Below are 22963 nucleotides of genomic sequence, written 5' to 3' on the forward strand. Positions count from 1 at the left end.
CCGTAAAATATCCGTGTTTAAAATTGAATTCCGATCCCTTCAACCGGTTTGACGTGATTGAGTAACCAACATACACACTAACACTCGCAAACTTTTGCATTTATAATATTAGTAAGATAGTAAGATTATTTTTAAGCATTAAACAATACTTTTTGTTGAATGGTGTAGTTCTATAGTACACCCATTTTTGACTCATATTAAACAGATTCATAAATATTTTAATACATTTTATTTCACGCTAAATATTTCAATGTCAAACAAATACGAGGAACGATGAGAGGGGAAGTTGATAAAATCTAATATTTCTCAAATTGGATTTATTGGCAGAAGTTGTCGCTTTATCTGAAGCCTACTCGACTGATCGGACGCTCGATGCTCTTCAAATAATATAGTGCCCTCATTTAATTGGCTGGTCCGACGTCAAATTTATATTTAATAGCCAATTTAATATAGGAAATCTTGTATTTACTTTATTGCTTGCACGTATTAGTCGGTAATTTTCTTATTCAGCGTGTAATAAGGTGTTGTAATGAGATTTACACTACGTTTATATCACAATTTAAATGTTATATGCATATGAAAAGGGTATAAAATATCATGTTCTATTCTGGCACACATATAATCACTCATATCTAATGGGTACCAAAAACCAAACATGTAATGACAAAACAGACATCGTCCCTTATAAAACAAATTCAAATCCAGGAAAAAATACAATCCTCACTACACGGAGTTTCATATTTATTGTTTGTACGAATTTTAACCAGTAGACAAAGTTCAGTACAATATAAAACGAGTTGGTACTCCATCGTTACGTGCACACGAAACTGTACAATTTGCTAAACTTCGCCACCGGTAGTTACCGCTTGTTACAGTTTGCTAACAATATGTATTTTTTTATTTCCAGGTAAGTTCCAGTAAGCTGAAAAACTACGTACGAGTAACTTCTGGTGAAAGAGTTAGCACAGGTATTTGGCTTTCGACACCCAATCTAACTTTTTTACGAAATAAAACAACGAACGTTGAGCATTAAGGAATGTAAGTATTGTGGGTCTAGCATGAGTTTTGACGTTCCATTTCATCGTAAAAATGTACAATATATGAAAAATCTACTGATTCTAAAGTCTTAAGGTAAAACATCAGTAACTCATGCTTGGCCTTTGGTGTAGATAATGTGCATATCTACTACATACGTATAGTTAAAACGCCAAAACATAAAGTTGCTCCTATCTGCCTTACTTTGTAATCATCATTAGCATACTTAATAGTTTAGTAATAAAAGCTTAACTAGATGTTCTGGCATCTATGCTATTGATAAAAGTTTTCAATTAAGATTCTTATTCTTTTTCTAATAAGAATTAATATAGAATACAACATTACCAATAGGAGGTAGGACATCTGTCCGCTTACAATATTTAGTTAATACTACAAATACACATCGGTACGGTGATGATACCTAGAACATTACTCGTTCAATTACCCCTTACAACGCCCGGCGTATGCATTTCCATTAAACCTGTATTAGGTACATAATATATAGGTACTATATACACGATAATGGATTCCATATTCGTCTTATAAAGCTAATTGAATAGTGTACATAAACTACATTGATTTAGTATACGGATTACATAACAAGTTTACTTTTCATCAACGATTGATATTAATTTATTAAGTGGTATTTCTTGATTGTATTTTTCTTGTTTGTGTCTTGACTGCCTCTTTGGTCTAGTGATTGTAATTGCACGATTTCTGGGCCGAGGATACAGTTCGTGATTGTATTTTCAGTTTTATCTTTGTATTTGTTTTTGTTACTATTTTAGTTGCAAATCTTGTATTGTCCAATTATTTTTTGGAGTTTATATATTTAAACTAAATTAATCGCCTATAAATTACACCTATTAATTTATTTTCCTATGGCCACGAGTTCCCCTTCTACTTTAAAATGTCACATAGAAGCTGCACCTAAAATTGAAACCTTTTGCAACCCGTATAATAGAAGCTATCGATGGTGTATGAAATCCCGATAAATTCGTTATCACTGAAAATCGGTTCGGAAGCTCTAAAGCCATCGGGTTTTTGAATATTCCGCGGCGCTTCAAGAATCGATCAAAGCGCACAGGATGTGAACGTAACGTAACCTCTATCTATAGATAGTATGCTATAGGCATAAGTAATCTACAAAATGCACTAGTAGGAACGGGGTGGTAGTTAGTTGCCTAATCGTGATTGAAACACGGGATAAAATATCACTCTCGAATTTTCTCACATCAAATATTACCCAACTAAACATTACCAAATGACCAAAAAAATTTCCACTCAAATAGAACCACCACAAAATAATTAACAATTAAAGATTAGGTACTAAGATACTGAACACAAAATAAATAGCTGGTACGGACACTACAGAGTACTTAGACAGCTAATTTACTGTCCTCTAATAATAGCTACAAAGATCTCCTGGGGATTAGCCCGTAAATTGAATAATTTATTGCCGCACAAAAGTCGCTAGAGTAAACAAAACCGAATGTTCTCACCGCCTCGGGTATTCTACAAGTTTGCTCTTTAATACAATGACAATCGTACCTTTGTTTGTCTGTTCGTTTCAAATACAGTTTGGTTACAATTTCTGTTAATGATTTAGTAAAAAGAAAAATTGATAGTGAACTTCGGCTCTATCTATCTATGGCTAGGAAAGTATATCATAATTTTTAAACATATTTTTGTTTAAGACAAATTATGAGTAAATCTACAAAACAAGGTGTGACCTCAGTTTTATTTGAAGACAGAAACCTATACAAAATATCGTTCCTTCATCCAACTTTTCACAATTCGATTTGTACTTTAATGTTTTATTCCATAAAATAAACATAATACAAAACATTATTGAAGTAATCTGACCTGTTTTGTTAAAGTAAATGTACGTACAAACAAGTTTTATAGTAAAAAGTCTACATTATAAAAGAAAATTCTTCGGTAGCGTAATAATATTATTTTGTTGTTACTCTTATATTTTCTCTTTACCCTATTTAAACGAGTTTCTCACATTACTGATGTTATACATCATTCGTTGTACAAACACACAAAAAAGAATAATAAATGTGATGTTCAAATTTTGTATATACTCGTAAATGGTGGAAAAATTCCGAAAATTCAATTACGCTTGAAGTGTTATGAAAACAGAGTAGACTCGGTGGATAATTAACAAAATCTTTTGTTACGAAACTTATTACAGGGTCGCAATTGTATAGTAATAATCTCATATATAATCTGATTTTTATTTCAAAAGAAGTTGCTAATCAGAGGATATTATAGGTCTAAATAAAACATCTGTTACATCCAGAAGGGATGGGAAATAATTATGTCAGCGTAACAATCCAACCACTTGATGAATGAGACAAAACTCTTCCTATTTTTAAGATTACCTGCGATTTCTCATGTGTTTAACTCTAAAATGTAATGATATGATTCAATACAGGATTGTTAGTTTTCTGGAACTGGTTCGCATTCCAAATTTTCAATCAAATGAATGTTATAATATTATTTATTGTCTATATCTTAAGCCATGTAAGTATTCTTCAAACATCACAAATTTGACTTAATAAAATATGTCAAACTAGCTGGTTTGTACCACCTCAAATATTTTTTTACACCTTTTAAACTTTCCTTAGGCTTCCACAAATATTTCTAAATCACAATTTGCTTAAATGGTCCAGCCGTTCTCGACTTTTAGCAAGACTAACGAACAACAATTGATTTTTATATAAAGAGATAGATTAATTGTATATCAAAAACATTTGGAAACAATAGACCTGTAATAGGATTCCTATTACCAAAGCTTCCCACTAAACATTATAAAGTACTGAGTACTAAATCCTATTACCGGTGAACAATATCTTCACTTTATGATTCTTTGTTGTGATTTAATAACCAGAATGTCGACTCTGATTTTATTTTTGTAAAAACATAAGTTGTTAAAGTCCTTTGATACCTATCGAATCGAAATCGAAAAAATACACGTCAATTTTACGAATTTATCACACGTATGTTAAAATGAAACTAGATTTTTAAAACTAAATTGGAAACCAATACTTTTTTGTAATCTAAAACTGAACAAAATAGAAATAGAGTTTTTATTTTAAGCTTTGAATTTGTTACGGGATTACGAGCTATATATAGATTGATTTAGGAAGCATATTTCTAAAACAACCTCTTGAACACCTATCGTCACTTTATATAGGGCAGGACTGATCCTTTTTGAAACAGACAATGGTCCTTGAATGCTTTGTTACTGCGTGAACTTAAGTGGTGTACTTAGATGCCACCTACATACAAACGTATGTATATCTGCTTAGATACTGAACAGTTAACACTAACAGTCTTGTTTAAAAACATAATGTACCTTTACCTTTTAGCGAATGTTTTGTCTTCTTCATTAATTGGTAAGGAAAAGCCTAAACATTGTATAATGAATCTTACATAATTTAAAGTTAAGGTTACATTTTCAATATTGTATTTGTGCCTGTATTGTATTGCTATAAAAATAGCTTACGTTTTTAGCGCTAGGCAATTATTATAAATCCTGTGTAAGATAAGAAACTTCGTGCCGAATTTGCGATTTGAATCCCGTGAGACTCTTGAAAGACAAAAGCCTCGTTTATGATGTACCTTCGCTCTAAATCTCGTGGTACATTTTTACTGAAGAACTTAGTGACTACGAAATCGTAGCAAAGTGATGCTACGCCGTAGTAACAACATGCTACGTTTATTGACATAGGACTACGTAATACACACTTACTTTTATGCTTGAACTACATAATTATGTAATACTTGTTATCTTTTAACTACAATGTAGTTAACTGAATATTAATTAAGAATTATTCGTGATCAACATCTGGACTAATCTAACAGGACTAAGATGGTTTTAAAACAGATGTTAGTCTTGGAACAAAAACTTTTCTTCAGTAAAGTAATTCAGTTGGTTCGTTCGTTAAAATCGCTTCGAACTTGTAAAGTACCCTTCAACAACATAGAAGTAGAATCGAACGCATTTGTTTTATTTTTAGCCGAAGCCTTAATTATGTGGCTATTGTTTCCAGTAGTTTTCCAACTGAAAGGTTAAATATAATTATTACAAAGATAATTGTTATTAATGATGAATATTTTGAGTTCAGTTTTGTACTCGATTTACTGAAAACAATGAGGTTAGTCTTCAATGCCGATTTCAGACCGCCTATAATTGCCTTAAATGTTTCGAGTAATCTTTTGTACATTTTTCGTATCCCAACTGAAATTGTACAATTCTTACTAAATCTCTAATTAAAGCAAATAACGCTGACCCACTTTGTAACAAAAATCTCAGAAAAAAGAAATAATAAAACATGGTTTTAATAACGTCGCTTAAAAAGGAGGTTGTAATTGTAATTCTGCATAATGTTTGGGATTAAGGTATGAAATTGTCGTTTTGTTATTTTTAATTTTCTACTTTTTTTGTAGGATAAATTATAAAGGTCTAAAGTATTTCATTATGGTTTAAAATAGGATATCTTTCTATATGAATATTTATTTTTCTTAATATAATGTAACCTATTTGTATTGATTTCAAAATGAAAAACAATATGCATCTTTTTAAATATTATTTCTTCATTATATTCGATGGTGTTGTAAAACACAAGGTGAAACAAATTCCCAAATTATAATTGAAAAGTTGACCGTGTCTTTCAGTCTGTCAGTCAGACGTTGTTTACATAACCGACCTTTAGCCCTTTTGACATACCTAAAAATATTATATTGGACCGTTGGTGTCCCACTTTTTTAACATTTTTACGTATTAATTACGTTGTTGTTCATTTTCATTTAGACGTAAACGATATTAATTACATCATAATACAATTATTTCGTTGTAAGGGAAAGGGTTTTAGAATGTAATTAAGCATCCATTATTATAATTTTCATACTAATCCATTATACGGATATATTTCATAAATTACATGGCTATATTTTTCTAGTAGTTTCAAAAGGTCTCAACAGACATTTTTGTCAGATCTGAGCCTGTAGCCAAATGCTATTTTTGTCTACTTGTAGAGTAGATAACTAAATTATATGGGATTGACGTAAATTTTCACACTTATCAGTGTCATCCCCTCTTTCAGTAGACAAGCGCTATAGTGGCATTAGGCTAGAGGCTCTGGTATCTGAACCCGGATAATTCTTCTGCAAAAACATACCCTGCCTAAGTGATTGGTTGCTTGTTTGACCGTTCCAATACCAGATTGCAACCAATCTTCGTATCTAGCTGACTAGGATTTTAATCTAGGTCTAGTTCGTTCATTTTGTGTTTCAGTTTACAATGTATGTAAGACAATGTATAGACAGAATAGACTAGGTAACAAAAAGACTTTATATCGCATTAAGGATATTTTGGGGGGGAGATCATCCAATGACTTCTCCTCCCTTGATTGAGGCGAGAAGGAATGTCAGACTCTAGTGACTAAAAACCACCCCGTTCCTTCTCCTGCTTTGAGCCGGAACCCTACTAACCTGTTACGTAGTCCGCAGCTCCGGAACATTAAAGATATTTGCAGTGAAAATATGTTTGTTTCATTGGTTTACGGTTGGGATTTTTCAGTCGTATTTACTATCATATTATTACATTGTATTATAACATTGTACCTATTCATTGTGGAAACACAGCTCTACAAGTCCTTTCCTAGAATCACTATAATTCTATGATAATTTATGTAATATGTAAATCTACTATCTAACTAGAAATCTTACAACAGTTTAAGAGCTAATCTAAATTCATTAAACACACCACAAAGCACCATCTTACAACCGGTAACTCCGTAAAATAAACCAATTTTCTTCAAGAAACATGAAGATTGAAACACATTAATTCTTTAGAGAGATCTTTGTGGAGTCTTACAAAGGATTTTAAAGCTTAAAGACCTGTCTGTGATCTAGATAATGGTTGGTTCGTGCACTGTATCTACCATCAGATAGGACAGCTTGTGTCGGCCGTGGCGTTTGAGTTTACTTTTAAAAAACAAAAGGTTTCTTTTTAAAAATAGTGATTGATAGACTGAGGTATCTGATGGGAAAGGGGGTTCGTTGGCTTTGTGTTTTGAAATTATATTGTTTACCTGATTACATTTTTGGTGGGTCTTTTGCAGATATATATTTGTTTTTTATTAAAAGAATGTGATATTACGAGAATATCCTCCTATTATGAAGTAGGTTAAAATATCAAATGGTTTAGAATATTGAATAACTAGTGTATTACATAATACTATGACAATAGTATTTTTTCTAAAATTATCACCAGTGAAATAAATAAATAGACACCATTAATGGTTTATTGAAACGTATACGATGTGATGTGTCAACTATCTGAAAAAATACGAATATGTGATACGTAGGTACAATGTATTAACATAACCATTATAAACCTAAGTACAATTTACACTATGACTCACTAAGGTAACTTAATTACCAACAGCTAAGTACATTGTAATTATACGTCATTCCATCACTGTCAAGTTCAAACTGGTAGCTATTTAATGTTATAATTATATAATTTTAAGTTATAATGTATTACAGTAAGTTTCAAACATCATAATGATCAACACGGCCCAGTCTTTAGTCGATTCTTACAACACGAACGGGTGGTGATTTATTTATTTAGCACTAGCTTCTGCCAGCGGCTTCGCCCGCGTTCCCGTGAGATAAAAAGTATCCTATCACCCAAGTCAGCTCATACTCTGTATACCAAATTTCATCAAAATTCATACAGTAGTTTTCGCGTGATTGACGGACAAACATACAAACAAACAAACTTTCACATTTACTATATTAATGTGTGAATATATATTCCACTTTACTATTACTACACGGCTTATGTTCCAAATAACAGGTTAAAAAATATGCTTTTTCTTTCTTACCACCTACGCCTACGTGTTATTTGAAAGGTCTAAAAGGATCACAGAAGATCCCCACTTTATCTTCTCAAAATCACACTTCAATTTATCGAATGCTCTCGAAAATGGGCCTTTTTTAAATATGCTCAAGGGTTATTTTCCTTTGAGATGGGGTTTTATTTTAACGTGTTTGGAGCTTGCGTCTCTCAAACTTGCTGACGTGTCTTATCCTGCAATAACATGAACGTATTATTAATTATAAGGGACTCTGACCATTCAGTTCTACCAATAAATACATAGCTCTTTTCTTTACTTTTTATTTATACAAAACAAATCCATTTCAGGTATGTTTAACTAGCTCCAATAACAACTCTATTTATTAATTATTATGTTACCGGCTTACTCACGTAACTGTTTGACGAGGAACTCGACTAGTTTCAAGCCATGCTAGAGCTCATATTCATGAGCAGCATTCCGCGACACACGACGCGGCGATTGTCGCGCTGCTACTCTTAGTAGCAAGCGGAATGTAATAATTAATTTAGTATGTCTCACGAAAGTTATAATAAAACTCTATTTATGTTCGTTTTTTTAGGCTGTAAAACCTGCAAAGCCTGTTGGCATAGAACAGCAATCTAACGTGCTATGCACACCTGCAATTCTGTTTTTATTGCAACGTCCAGCCCCGGCCTTTAGCCTTAAATCTTCGCTAACGCAATTGGCTCGGCTGCCCGACTGAAGTTATCTACCTGGGTAATTGGTCTTCAGATAAATTGACCCTCTGGGAAAATTTATTTAATACTGTCACGTACTAATATTCGAATTTACTTATCGGAGTTAATATTTGAACAAATATTTGAATAAATTTGTTTTAGATTATACTAGATACAGTTTATTTTAAACAACAATGTATACATAATAAGGAGATCTGTATCAAAATACGAAATAATTTTAACTAAACATAGAATCATATAGCAAGAGCAACGTGCTGTGATTTTCCAAGAACTCATATATGCATTAAATATCTACATAATCTGTATGAAAACAAACAGAATATAACTCTGTTTATACATATAATATGTATGTGTCTACTTATAGCAGCTATTAAATGTTTCTTTGTTTAATTCTATAATAACGACGGATATTAATATTAGGCTGTTTTTCCACCAGAGACGTGCTAAATAGCTATGGGGCGAAGATGTAATAGCTTAGCTGTTAAAGTATGTGACCGTTTTCACTGATACTTAGTTATGTAGCTATGCAAGTAAGATGTGCAGCTCGAGTATGTGACATATCGCTAACAGGGAAGCCATAGCACACATCCATAGCACGCATCTTTCCATATAAAAACATAGCTTAGCTGAGTCCGTTTTTACCAGTGCTAAGATATGTGTACCAATGAATATTATTGGTGAAAAGCCAAACGCATCCACAGCCGTTGCTGTAGCATACCAGTTCTCTAGTGAAAAAGCAGCCTTACACATGTAAACATATTTTACTAGCGAGATCAAGTAATTATATTTACAACAATATAACCATTATATCTCGATATTTTAATAAAACAATGCTAATACCGTCTTCCTTTACTTACGTATAATTAATAGTTTGCCAACAAATACAAAATGAAGCTATGTTTATTAATGAAAATGTAATTAAATATGTATGAAGAAGTTTGTCGAAAATTGTTGTAAGTACCTCACTTAATAACAACTAAATTAGTCAGCAAAATATGAAATTTTACGGTTAATCAAAGTGCGTCCTTAAAACAAAGTACAAAAAGCTCAAATTGTATAAAATGAGTATGTATATACAAGGTATAACTCTCTCAGTGATGGATATTGTAGCCGTGATGTTTTAAAAGACCCATAGAACGTTCCATTCAAATGACCTGTGACCAAGTTTGCAAAAGGCGCTTAAACAGATGAGGTCCAAAGCGTGTTAACCGCCACGGCCCATTTAGCGTGAACAGTAGAAAAATTGCACCCTATTTACTGAACAGTTTAAAGCTGAAACTATAAGCTGTAACACGAGCGTAGTTTACATAACTACTTATATATTTGATTTAGTGTAAATTGCTTTGCTGTTATTTTAAATTGCTACATAAAAATGTTTTATACATTACCTTTTTTATGTTTCTACATTTGAGTTATGAGTCTAAAGAAAAATTCTACTTATACTCTCTCTCTCTACTTCTCTCTTATCTACTACTAAGAAAATGATATATTAATTGAAGGCAAGTGACACAGTCAAAACCTTTTACAAATTACATCCTTCATGATGACGTCACGTCATCGTCATGATCTTAAGAACTATGTGCAATTCACGTCAGTAAGTAAAGTTAAATGCTTTTCACTTTATTTCAGTCTGACCTATCAACATAGGAACAGCCAGGTACGAGTACAAGCTCAATAAATCGTACAAACAACCTCGCGTGAGCTATAAATGCAGCGATAAGTAAAAATAGGAATAGTGCATACACCGACCTGAACTACCTTTAATGATACCTAGGTATATTTATATGGTACCTATATATGGTATAATAATAGTTTTACAATCGTTGCCATAAGGCATGGTAGAACTGCGGACTGCCTAGCGGGTTACCGGAGCTCCGGCTCAAAAACAGGAGTAGGAATAAAGTGGTTTTTAGTCAGTAAGAGTCTGATACTCCCTCTTGCTGCGCCCAAGGCGAGAGAAGTGAATGGATGATTTTACCTCTACAAAAAAAAAATGGTAGAAATCCATTCTGCAGCTATAGTTTTTATAATCATACGCTGTAGCTTATTCTTGTTGAATAATTTTTAGTAATATTCATAAAAATGCTGCAAACTATATAACATAACGACTTTCATTCGTGAAGATAGAGGTTCAAGTATTATAACATACATATTCATGACAACATAAATGTTATTACTATATAACATCATGTCTTTTATTTCTCATAAACAAAGTCGTATGGGAAACTCAATTTTCTCAAATTATATAATTAGATCCATGTAGGGAGCAAACTCATTACCACACCGTACAAGCATATACCCAGCTCACTTCCATGCTTATGTCGTTACCAGGAATTTCAACTTTATAATAATTTGCAGGACTGCTATGTATCGTAATAGTAAAATGTATATTTATTTTTATTTATATCTAATATGGGAGCTAATTAATAATATTTCATAATACCTGCTGAATTTTTCTTTTAAACAAACCTTGTTCTGTTATTTACAAACACTATAAATATAAGTTTTTAAACTGACATTGGTCATTCTAACACTTCATGCATGAGTTGAGATAGCTTAAGACTTCACGCCTATTTATCCCCGAATGTGCACTTACGGCAACGTAATGCCGCTATACAATGTACAGGCCCACTTTCCACCATTTTGTGTTAAAGTCCAATGTACATGGTAAATATCCCGTCTTAAGTTCTAATGTTACTATCCGAAAAAAATAATTAACCGGGAAGATTCAGCCATTCTCAACTAAATGCATGAGTTCAACAATTAACTTAGTTGTATCTATATATCTGCTTAGTATGTTCCCTTAATACATTTAGAAGTAGAAGCTCCAACCCTTCCTAACCACCTCGTGGTCAGATCTTAGCTCATAAACAGGGGATCTAATACCCGTAATCCGTCATGGAATACCCGAGAGATTTTCGGTAGAGTATCCTTTGCGCATGGGTGAATAAATCTCTTCTTCAATTTGAATAAAACATCTCATTAGCCCATAGACCTATGAGATATACTACTCTTATACTATATGGACCTATGGTATATATACTATACTAACTTTCAACCCATGGCTTTGCATATTTAGGATAAATAAAAACCTTCTTGAGACACTCTATCTAAAAAAACGCCTCAAATGTAATTGCATACTTTTAAAGATCTAAACACATATTGGTACAGACTGTGGAAAGTGGCTTTGTTTTATACTATATAGTGATTTACACAATTAGAAGTATATATTTTGTTATTTTAATTAAAACTTGGTATATATCCAATATAATTTCACATGCATATGACACCTAGACCCGAAACAACAATTTGTGTATAACACAAAGAGTTGCTCCGTGCGGGAATCGAACCCGCGACACGTTGCACGGCAGCCAGTTGCCCAGTTGCGCCAATCGTGCAGTCAATTAATTATGTAATAATAACATAATAAATATTCCAGTTACTTAGTTACTTAATCTACATGCGAATCGGAATATTCTGTTGGATTTGCATATGGTTGTCAATATTCCACGCTATAATTTGATGACCGAATTATACATGATGTGTATTGTAACACAATCATCTGTTTCTGCTTCCCTACGTTAATGGCATAATCCCCACGAGATCGAAGTTTGTTTACATAATATTATAGAGAGATGAAGATATTACGAGTATTAGTATATTCAATTTTCATCAAACATCCTTAGGTATGTTTTAGAAATTATTAGCAAACCTGGCGGACTCCGTTTCGCCTGTGTTTCCTGTTTTTCTGCGTTTCTCTTGCTATAAACCTCACGGAGCCCGAGACCTTTCCAACGAATGCAAAACCGTGGAAATCGGTTCATGCGTTCTCGAGTTATAGCGTCAGGAAGGAAAACCCGACTTATTTTTATATAATAGATAACCAAAGATACGATGAACTCCAAAATGCTTTTTTCCATTCCAAAGATTAAATACAGAACTCAATACAGCACTTTATACTCAACGACAACGAGTTAAAGTTGAATTTCAAAGATATTTACATTTACTTACACATTGTGCAACTCGTTATGATTGTTTAGGCAGAGGGTTGAGTAAGATCAACAATAGAAAATGGGTTATGTATCATTGAAATGGCACGTGTACCGTGAGGTCAGAGAAATAACCCTTACATGAAAAGGGCTACACGATCGTATCATCTTAAGACATTAAGTTTTGACATGTGTTACTTGTAAGTTATATTTAATATATTTCCGGTAAACTATGGCAACTTTACCGGGCCCTTGGCAACTTTACCATACTATAGGTATTCGGTATAAACTCATTTATCTAAAAATCTACCCACTAGAATTCTGTTTTGTAATAGAAGTATTTTTTAGACATTAAAAGGAAATATTTACTATATTTTGCGTAGACGTAAGACTGCTATTATGCCAGTAATGGCCGTCACAATGTATGCGTGAAAATGAGCTAAAAGATAGTAGTTCCTAAATTGTGCTCACAGAGCCTTAACTATTTGTCACAGGTGAGTGAAATTTTGATCTTGTATGTATAATATAGTTGGGATTACTGTTGTAATGTCAGCAATTGCTTTTTCTTTAATTTATTGATAAATAATCGCTTCGGTAATGTTGACACAGGTTAGGTAAAGTTGCCACGGCCTGCTTTGTGGCAACTTTACCTACAGTTAGGGTTGGCAATAAATGTTTTTTTCTTGTTTGTGTGTATGTAACCATTTTCGAATACCTAAATTTCACAGCATAATAGTGAATATCCTGGATGATAAGATATAATGTATTTAATAATACCTCTTGTTTTACAGCCAAAATGGCTCCCATGAAACAAAACCGCAGAAAACTCGGAGCTAGACACTATAAAAATTATACGGAAGTGATGTTATAATTAGCTATGGAGATAGTGAAGTCATAAAATTGAAAAGTCAAGGATTAAACATTATTTTGTAGCCTTTTTTACAATTTTAAACATAAATACTTAAAATTTTAGAACTTAATTTAGTTTAAAAGGGAATAATATTTATGTTAGAAATTTGTGCGTTTTTTTACTTTAGGTTTAAGGTTTATTAATTTTTTTTTAAATATACATGTCATAAAAAAGTTCCTCCTTTTTTGACAACCCCGAGCGTAACAAATTATTTGTATGTAAATTACGATGAAACCCGTGGCAACTTTCCCTAATGTCTGTGTAGCCGTTATCTTTATAGATTTCCTCATATTGTTTGCATTATAATACGAAGAGGTCCTAGATGAAGCCCTCTGTACCTCAACAACTCTTTAATATGCAATATACGATGAATACGGCGCGTAGGTAAAGTTGCCAAAAATTTGGTATCTTTACCCATGTTGTTTTTTCTTTACTACGGCTAAAATAAGTGTTTGTATATAATGACGATTACAGTAAAGTGAGCCAGATAGACTACAATTCTAAATATATAGTTTTGGTTTCTATGCGTCGTATGGTTAAAAATATATTTCGTGTTTTGTTCTAAAATATGGTAAAGTTGCCATGTTTTACGGTATACGAAAAAGTTATTGTTAGAAACCAGACTGTCACGTCAAATGATTTCTTATAAAACCGACTATAAGTATAGGGTCTTAAGTTTCTGTCTAAGGCTCGGTAAAAATTAACAAATAAACATTTTTATGTCGACACAAAAATTTTCATCTCTGTCTTAGAGACTTTTACAAACAGATAAGTTCACATACACATCACACGCAGCACCTGAATACCAACTTATGATTACAAAAACCACTATCTACCTCTATAGAGCAAACACAATACAAATTATGTACGTTCACATGCACATAACGTATCACATATTTACATAATAAGTAACATGTTATTTTACAACCCAAACTGTATTTTCCTGCAACGTCAGCTTTGTTCGGCTGACCCACAATTAACTATAGTAAACAGATATACGATAACAGTTACCATAAACCAGTAAAACAACAGTTTGGAACGATCATGTATTGCAGTAAAAGTTAATGAAGCCGGCTCTACTAAAGTTTATATTATAACACTAACAATGCGGGTCAAAGTTTTAATTGTACCAGCGAAAATTGCCGTTTCGTGTAATTTTGTTTAACTAGATAGCTGATGTAAAACAAGGAGGCTTTTAAAACGCACGCATGTCTGTTACTAAATAAAAAATAATATGTTTTTCCATCCGTAGCCAGGTCAAAAAACATATACCTAAACCTAGGTTTTCAAAATATCAATAGAACACTTTTTCATCATCATCATCATCATAAGCCTGTTCTCGTCAATAGCACGCCACTGAGATCCATCTTTAATTCTACGGATCCAATCATATTTTCATAACACGGAAATCATAAATAACTTCCACAAAACAGTAAAGAAATTGTTTTGTATTGAAAAATGCAAATTGTTTCTTATTTGTTCTGCTTAGAGTACAAAGCGAAATACAATATAAATGCTAATAAAAGAGACGAAACCAAATAATAAAGGGGACTGCACGACAATACTGCAAAACCTTTTTACTTTTTAGTTTGACTCACTTAATTTTATTTGCCGCTTTCCCCAGTGTTCCGTGGAACATTTTCAAAAAGTATTTCTGTGAATTTTCTGGCTGGAGTCATAAATTTTTCATTTTTACTCCCGTATCGCACGGCCGTCTGTGAAACGTCATACATTTTTCATCAGGACTTATTCTAGTCATTTGTTATGAATTAAGTTTTAATTGGATCCATAGATGTTTAGGTGACGGATGTTTTTGAACAGATGGCAACGCAATAATTGCTCTTAAAAAGTACTTATTACATCACATACGTAATTATGTACTATTTCAAAATATCATTAAAATATTTAAATGTAAGATATCACGTGCCGAACTTTTTTGGATGGTGATAATCGTGAAAATAATTAACTATCATTGACATGTTTAACAATTATTAGTAAACCTAAATAGGCTTACTATTGATCAATAACTTTCTCAAGTACTCGTATTTACTTGGTGAACAATACATTATTTTCATTTTTTACAATACATTTTTGTAATGAGTCGTGAAAGGAAAATGTAGTATCCAGTTCCATATTTATTTTCTTCAACAAAAAAACATAAACGAGGGTCTTGAATTCCCTAACCCTGTATTATTATGTTATTTTGTTATAAAGAAACAATTTCGTACCTAAAAATGTTTTCACAAAATAACCCTGTCCGCAAATGTCTATCTATCGAAAAATTACTAGGAAGAGAAAAATATTTCGGAGAAATGAAATTGCTCTGTTCTATACAAAAATTGAGAGAGTATACGTTTAATTTTTTTATCAGGGCCTCCTCTACACTTTGTACTCAATTTTAAGTTTAATTAAAACTTGATTAACTGCTTGAAAACCTTACCTTCCTACAATGTGAATATTTTAAATGGTACTATGTATGTTTCATCTAGTAATGAAGGAACTCAAACTACGAACTTAACTTAACTTAAAAATAGTCAATCAAAATAACATCATACTATTAAAAAAATTAAGTGTATTCACTAGCGTCACCTTTTAGGTTTAGCATGAACTAACATACCCTTAGGTCTTACTCCAAGCTGAATCTTGGCTGATTATTCCCTCCTCGATGCTAGCGCCAGAATAAACTGAATGAATTCATACAGAACGCCATCTATGAACGAGACTGGGAGTTGCCGCCAACAAGCCGAGAAAATGCTAGCGCTTTCATTCAAGACAACAACGCTGAAAATTTTCCGAGCGCACGTGGCAGTCTTCCAAGTTCTCCGCACTGCTCCTAGATGGCGTTGTCGTCGTTTATTATTTTAGTTCCGAATACAACCACTAGAAAGGGTCACAATTTTAAGTACAATATTATCTCAATTCTAATGTGATTTAATAATTTTTATACAATATTTTTCATTTTACACAATGGCTTGAAATTTGCAAAATTAGGCTCAATCAATATGCCATCAGGGTCCATTTTCCAAGGTCGATATTGTAGGCAATAGCAATAGAGTAGATTATGGTCACTGGTTACGTCAAAGCTTACCTCGATGAAGCTTTGTTACATAGGGGTAAAGAACCTTGAGAGCACACATAATCTTAATGGCAAGAGGCCTAATATTTTTCCACATTTGACACACGCTACTAATCATAATATTCTGTTGTTATTTATAATATGAAGTCTACATGCACAATATTGTAATAGTTGATTTAAGGTTTTGATTTTGGTGTTCCTTGCGCCATCTACAGTAAGAATGTTATTTCAACAAAGTTATCTGATCCGAAATGTCTTTATTTAGCATTTTATTGAGACAACGTCAATTATTAATTAATTAAAATTAATATCAAGCTACGTAATTATAGTCCGCATTCACCGACTTCAAGACTTTTCAAAGACACAGTTTGACTAGAGCTCGATATCTGCCCGCGATTCATTTTAAAGTACAATTTTAAACTCTATCTGTGTTAGATAAGTCTCTGTTTTGAATTTTAGCTTGTTGGTTTACGGAGTTTGGCTGGTGAGTGTGGGTCGTCGGCCGCTGCGCCCCGCCCCCAGCTCTGACGTCACACGTGTGACGTCAGTAGCCCACCTGCTTCCGCCCCCTCCAGCTACCCCCGGCCGGGGAATATCCGGGGACCTGGCCCCTACAGCGAAATGATTTAATCAGGATTTCAAGTAACGAAATATAAAATTTGATTTTAATGTATACTTACGATGAGTTTCAGTTTATAGGCTATTATTCATGTAAGATGAAAACTAATAGAGCTTAATTTTAGATTATCAGAAAACATAAAGATTACTTTAGCACTTGTTCTCATTTACCAAAAGCGTAACAATCACAACTATTCGATAACAATGTATCAACGTCGCTTCTCATAGCCACATGAAATTGGACTCTGTGGAAAATTCACAAAGCCCGAATAGATTACCACGCGCCCCTCCCCCGAAAACTGCAAACGTGCTATCGAAAATGTTATCGTAAGTTACAATGTCGAACACGACACTCTTCTCCTTCATTTTACATAAGAAGCGACAAAGTTTAAACTTATGTGGAAGTTTAAAAATCGACTTATGAGAATAACAGATTCGGTTGAGATTAAGAATAAATCTAAATATATTTTGCTTATTAAAAAATATGTTGTATCTTTGATTATCGTATGTAGTTAAGATCATTTTAACGTACATTATTAATCATTACGACTTTGACCACACGAAGAATTAATTAGTTTGCAATAAAATATTTTCATCACCTTCCTACTTAACATCATAGATATCTTGTATACGAGTATATCTCTTATCCCTATACCCTAAGGACTAAATTATAATAATATCTCTATAAATTAGCATATAACTTTGATTGATCGCAGTTCCCCGTTATCTAGTAACGCAGGAAGGGTGTGTCTCGCGCTCAGCCTCCGCTCCGCGCTAATTATCGCACTGATATAACTCATTAATTTGCCTCATATCATTGCACTACGATTCGGTCTGATACTGCAACTGATCTCTAGTAATTGCTAATTAGTTGTTGATTGATTACATTTCTTGTTTTGACAATCGGTAATGATAATTGAATCTTAGTTCATTCGAATTAATAATTAGTACTATACCTGTTGAAATTATTGTTGTAAGTAGTCGTAGCTTTTCAGATCTCGAAAATGTTTTCTTAAATGTTTAAGCAAGTACCTAGACAAAAAGGAAAATCCTAAGTAGCACTTAATTAACACCAATCTAGTTAAACACATAAACACACATGTATTATAAGTATATAGTGCGCCAACTCTGCACATTGCTATAATAATCATTATTATCATACATCATAATTTCCCCACCGCATTGCAGCACAAACAAAAAGGAATGGCAGGATGATGCCACGATCCTTACCTTCTTTTTAATTCTATAATATGGTTCCTGCATGAATGCATCTTAAATATGTTATTTCAACAACAACAAAAATACAAATACCATGAACTTTACACATTGAAAGAATCACCATGACCTACCAAGGTATTGAATCGTGATCGAAGTTCCATCTAGTTCTGTGTAGTAGCCTCGATACATACTGCAAGAGTTGAATTGAATATAAAAGAACAATATTCATTATTTGTCTATTTATAGTATGTTTATCAGGTTGGATCTCTTTCTATTGATACTCTTCGTATCATTGATAAATTGATAGGTAGATAATCTACTCTTCTTGTTTCTTATCCACCTTGGAACAATTCATGATAAAACTTACATACAGTAATAACGCACTTCCAGTTGCCACTTATATAAAAAAAAATTAAAAAGATCGAATTTAGTTTTCGAAAACTTATACCAAAGTCGTTTGATACTAGACAATAAACCACCTAATTTAATTTTTTTTTATATATTTACTTCTTATGTACCTAGTACGAAATGTTATGTGTTAGTACCCAATGCGAAACTTCTCTTCCTTCTACCATGTGAACTGAAATGTATCTTGACCTCATTTTTGCTAAAGGCAACGTGCAGGTACTTGAATATATAAATTAGGATGATATGATGCATTACATACATACTAATGACATTCACAGAGGTCATTTCCAACAGTTCAAAGGGAATTATGCTATTTCAAGGTACGGTAGTTTGTAGATTACCAGTAGTTATTAATTAGTAGGAATGGTATACGTATATCTATGTTGAATAAAGTCATTTTAAGTGTCATTGATCTTGATTTCATTTAGTAAGTAGTCTAAAGAGTTAATTAGTATAATTTAATAGTATGAAATTAACCATCATTACACATGACTGAGACTTTATATTGGATTTTACTTCAATGTTTAATGAAACATTGAAGTAAAATCCACTAAAAGTCTAGATGTAGTCTGAATAAAACTACACGTTTCAATATTTTCCCTTCAAATAGCGTTTCATTGCATCTCAGGAAATTCATTTTTCAAATTCCTTCCAAGAAGCCTGAATAACGTTAAACTCTCTTGGAACCTGAAAAAAATTGATCCAATGAGCGAGTGAGGCGATGTTAAAGTCCTAAGTGGGAAAGAGATAGATGTATTCAATGAGAAGACTCTTCAATACAGGGAGGGATGCTCAAAGAGTAACTAGTTTCATTAATAATTTTCTATTGCCAGCAATACCGGTTATTCGCTATTACGTGGTACGCTATAAAGATGGTCTTTGTTTGATTATTTCTTTTCAAAATTGTACAAGAGAAATGTTACTAATAGTTGTAGAAAAATACCTATAAGATTTGCTATTAATCTTATCATCTGTGATACACTTACTTCTGAAATCACACAAACAAACTACATAACTTAATTTGGCTTGCAAGACTTTAAATAATGCTAGAGACTGGCCTAATGTAAAGATCAGCTATCTTGCTATTGCAATGAAAATAAAAACATGACTAATCAACGAAAAATGTACCCTATAACAGCAGTACTACGGTACCATTACCATTACCTCTTCGTAGGATAATACACATGTAAACTATGTAATTTCATAGTAATAATGATACTATAACATTATTGTAATAATGTTACATTGACATACCATATAATATGTTGTACAATAGAAGACTATCATACAAATTATTAGATATATGTATTCATTACATTGATAACTAACAATTGACCACTTAGCTACGTAGTCAAGTACTACTACAGACTACCACAACTAACTAAAACAAATCGTCAACAAATTGAATGTACTATAATTAAATATGTATATAAAAGAATAATATATTAAAGAAGGGCCAAATTAAAAGTGTCTTTTACCGACGAGCAAGCATGAAAAGACTGATGACTGTTGATGAAGCGAAAGAGTGAAAGAGGTATGTAAGAGTCGTAGCAATTGGCGGTCCATTGTCTCTGCCTACCCCATGAGAGACCGTAATTAAAATACTACTCATATAATTTATCATCGAGATGCTGGATCTACGACCTCCTACAAAAAAAAGGAATTTGTTATAGTCCCTAAAAACTAACACTATCTGCTACTCTCTTACTCAGAGACATTTAATGGTTACTCAATCCAGTCCTTAGCAATTGTTTTCGAAACAAAATCGTTACTAAGGAATAATTTAAGTAATCATTAAATGTCTCTGAGTAAGAGAGTAGCAGATAGTGTTTTAGAAAAAGATTACTCTGACGCAAGAATATTACAGAATGTAACATTTTTGCCCCTATTCAATAGATCGTTGTTCTGTTTGTATATTTAAGTGAGCCTGGGGAAGTCCATTGTCTTGTACCGACCAAACCATGTTTTAGAGTTGTTTCATTTTAATATTCGAGGCCAATGTTGTTAATGTTTGAATTTTGTACGGTATTGTGTAATTTTCTGGGTACTGTACAGTTGTTTGGTAATAGAACTGGTATAACTTGGTCACAGTGAAATATTTCATAGCATAGCATACAATAGCCCACATGCTATCAAGGTGAAAAAAATGATAATCATATGACAAAATGAGTGTTAATATCAACATATGTAAATATAGAAAGTCTATCAGCAACTCTGGTGTTTCGGGTGTCCATGGGCAGCAGCGATTGCTTACCTTCAGATGATCCGTCTGCTAGTTTATCGGCTTGTATCATAAAAAATAAGCTTTATCCATCTCTCTCCTTGGTCATCGTAGACGATAAATGGTGCAAAATAAAATGATAGAGAAAAACAGTTTGTGATGTGTTGACGCTTAATAGTTGAGGATTAAGAACAAGAACATACTGTAGTTGATGAAGAAAAAATAGAAACAGAAATGGAAAACAAGATCTCATACTGAACATTTTCAATCAATTAAAATAATGTTTACAATAGCATTTAACGATACAAAATTCTGATCAAGGCCTTTGTTAAATGAGATAATATAACACATGAAAAGAAGTTTTATTAACCTAACATTAAAGACTACCTAAATTATGTGATATACTACAAAATAGTACTTTATCTCATGAATAGTTGAAGTATCAAGTAGAAAACTTTAAGAAATTACAATTTAAGGAAGCTTGGCCGATAAATTAATAGAATTTGATAAGATATTGTAAATTCCATATATCTGATCAATATTTCATTACAACTAATTAAAGTAGATAAAGATATTCGATATTAATTTTATTAAACAGTGTATGAAACATGTCAAGCATATTGCCTTGTTGTTTGAGTGGTCAGAAGTGTGACTATCGAACAAGGGGATTCAGGTTCGATTTTCTTAGAATTTTGTACAGTGTATGGCAATAGATTCTGCAATATTACATGAGATTCATCGTACATATTGAAAAATTTACATTAAATTATGTGTGCAACTTTTTCTACTCTTTCAGAATCAAAAGGCGTGACGATATGTAATGTTATGTCGTGTTAAGCATAATTATTTTATTCTATCCTAACGACCCTGTTCATGCATCACAAAGAACTTTGCAAAGCAAACCTCGCACGCATACATTAGTCTACGCTTAGGTATGCGGCCTACGAGCTACGTACGTAGCCGCGTAGCAATCGCGTAGCGACACCGTAGTGCTACGTAGATGCGTTAATATTAAAAGGCAATTTCACGGTAAATTCGCGTTGTTGTACCACTGTGGTACACTACTACTGTTATTCACTCACTAAAATAATTGAGAAACTCAAACTTTTGTTATCAAAGGGTAGGAATAATTGTAAAATTATTGTCCTGGAGTTAGAAAATGATTGCCGACTTAGAATCTTTAATGTAGGTGAAGAATGGTTCCTTATATTTACCGTTCTTGATTTATGTAATAATTTTGTTTATTTTTATGTTTAACAATATACCTATCAGCTGATCCAACTGATTGAAAATCACCGGACAACAAACTGCATCGGAACGTCATAAATATGTCTGACCTCCTCTTCCCGGGTGTACAGTACTTATTGGTTTTCGATAAAAAGGAAACAAAGCTATGGTCGGCTGGTATACCTGAGTAGGTACTCGATTCCGCGAAACTGCAGCTCAAAAATCGATTAAGTCCCAAAGCGGAGTTGAGGTCTCGAGGTGGAGGGCTCTCGTGAAGAGTTTTGGAGAATGCTGGAGGTGGGTGAGGGGCGCATGCGCGGGGCGGGGGCACGCTCTGACGTCACTCGTCGCGCCCGGGGCGGCGCGCCAGTGCCTCTCGCGACCGCGCGATCAGTCACGCGCGACTCCCGCCCTAAATCGTCTAAACACGATCACGAGCTTCCGATGTTAATTCTCTATCATAAACAAGCGGTTATTGTTCATAAACTAGCAAGCACCGGCCGCCGGACGCACCTGTCCGGCCGCCGCCACGTGGCTGATGTGACGTGACAGCACACAGTGTCCGATACTCCCGCGATACATTTGTTATGGCATGCCATACCGTCTACTTATATTTACATGCATGCAGATAGTGTGGCTGTTGATG

General features: G+C 33.2%; 1 protein-coding gene across 16 annotated transcripts in view; it reads left to right on the top strand.

Moving 5' to 3' along the window:
- Positions 1–22963, top strand: part of LOC118280701 (cAMP-specific 3',5'-cyclic phosphodiesterase) — a 548393-nt gene that overhangs the window by 435441 nt on the left and 89989 nt on the right. The window contains exon 1 of one of the 16 annotated variants that reach the window (XM_035601114.2): positions 22671–22788. The exons of the other annotated variants lie outside the window; for them this stretch is intronic. The gene's annotated coding sequence lies outside the window, so the exon portion shown is untranslated. Of the gene's footprint in view, positions 1–22670; positions 22789–22963 lie in introns of those variants that run through there. 16 annotated transcript variants of the gene reach the window in all.

Source organism: Spodoptera frugiperda, chromosome 20 (genome assembly GCF_023101765.2).
Source record: "Spodoptera frugiperda isolate SF20-4 chromosome 20, AGI-APGP_CSIRO_Sfru_2.0, whole genome shotgun sequence".
Lineage (NCBI taxonomy): Eukaryota > Metazoa > Arthropoda > Insecta > Lepidoptera > Noctuidae > Spodoptera > Spodoptera frugiperda.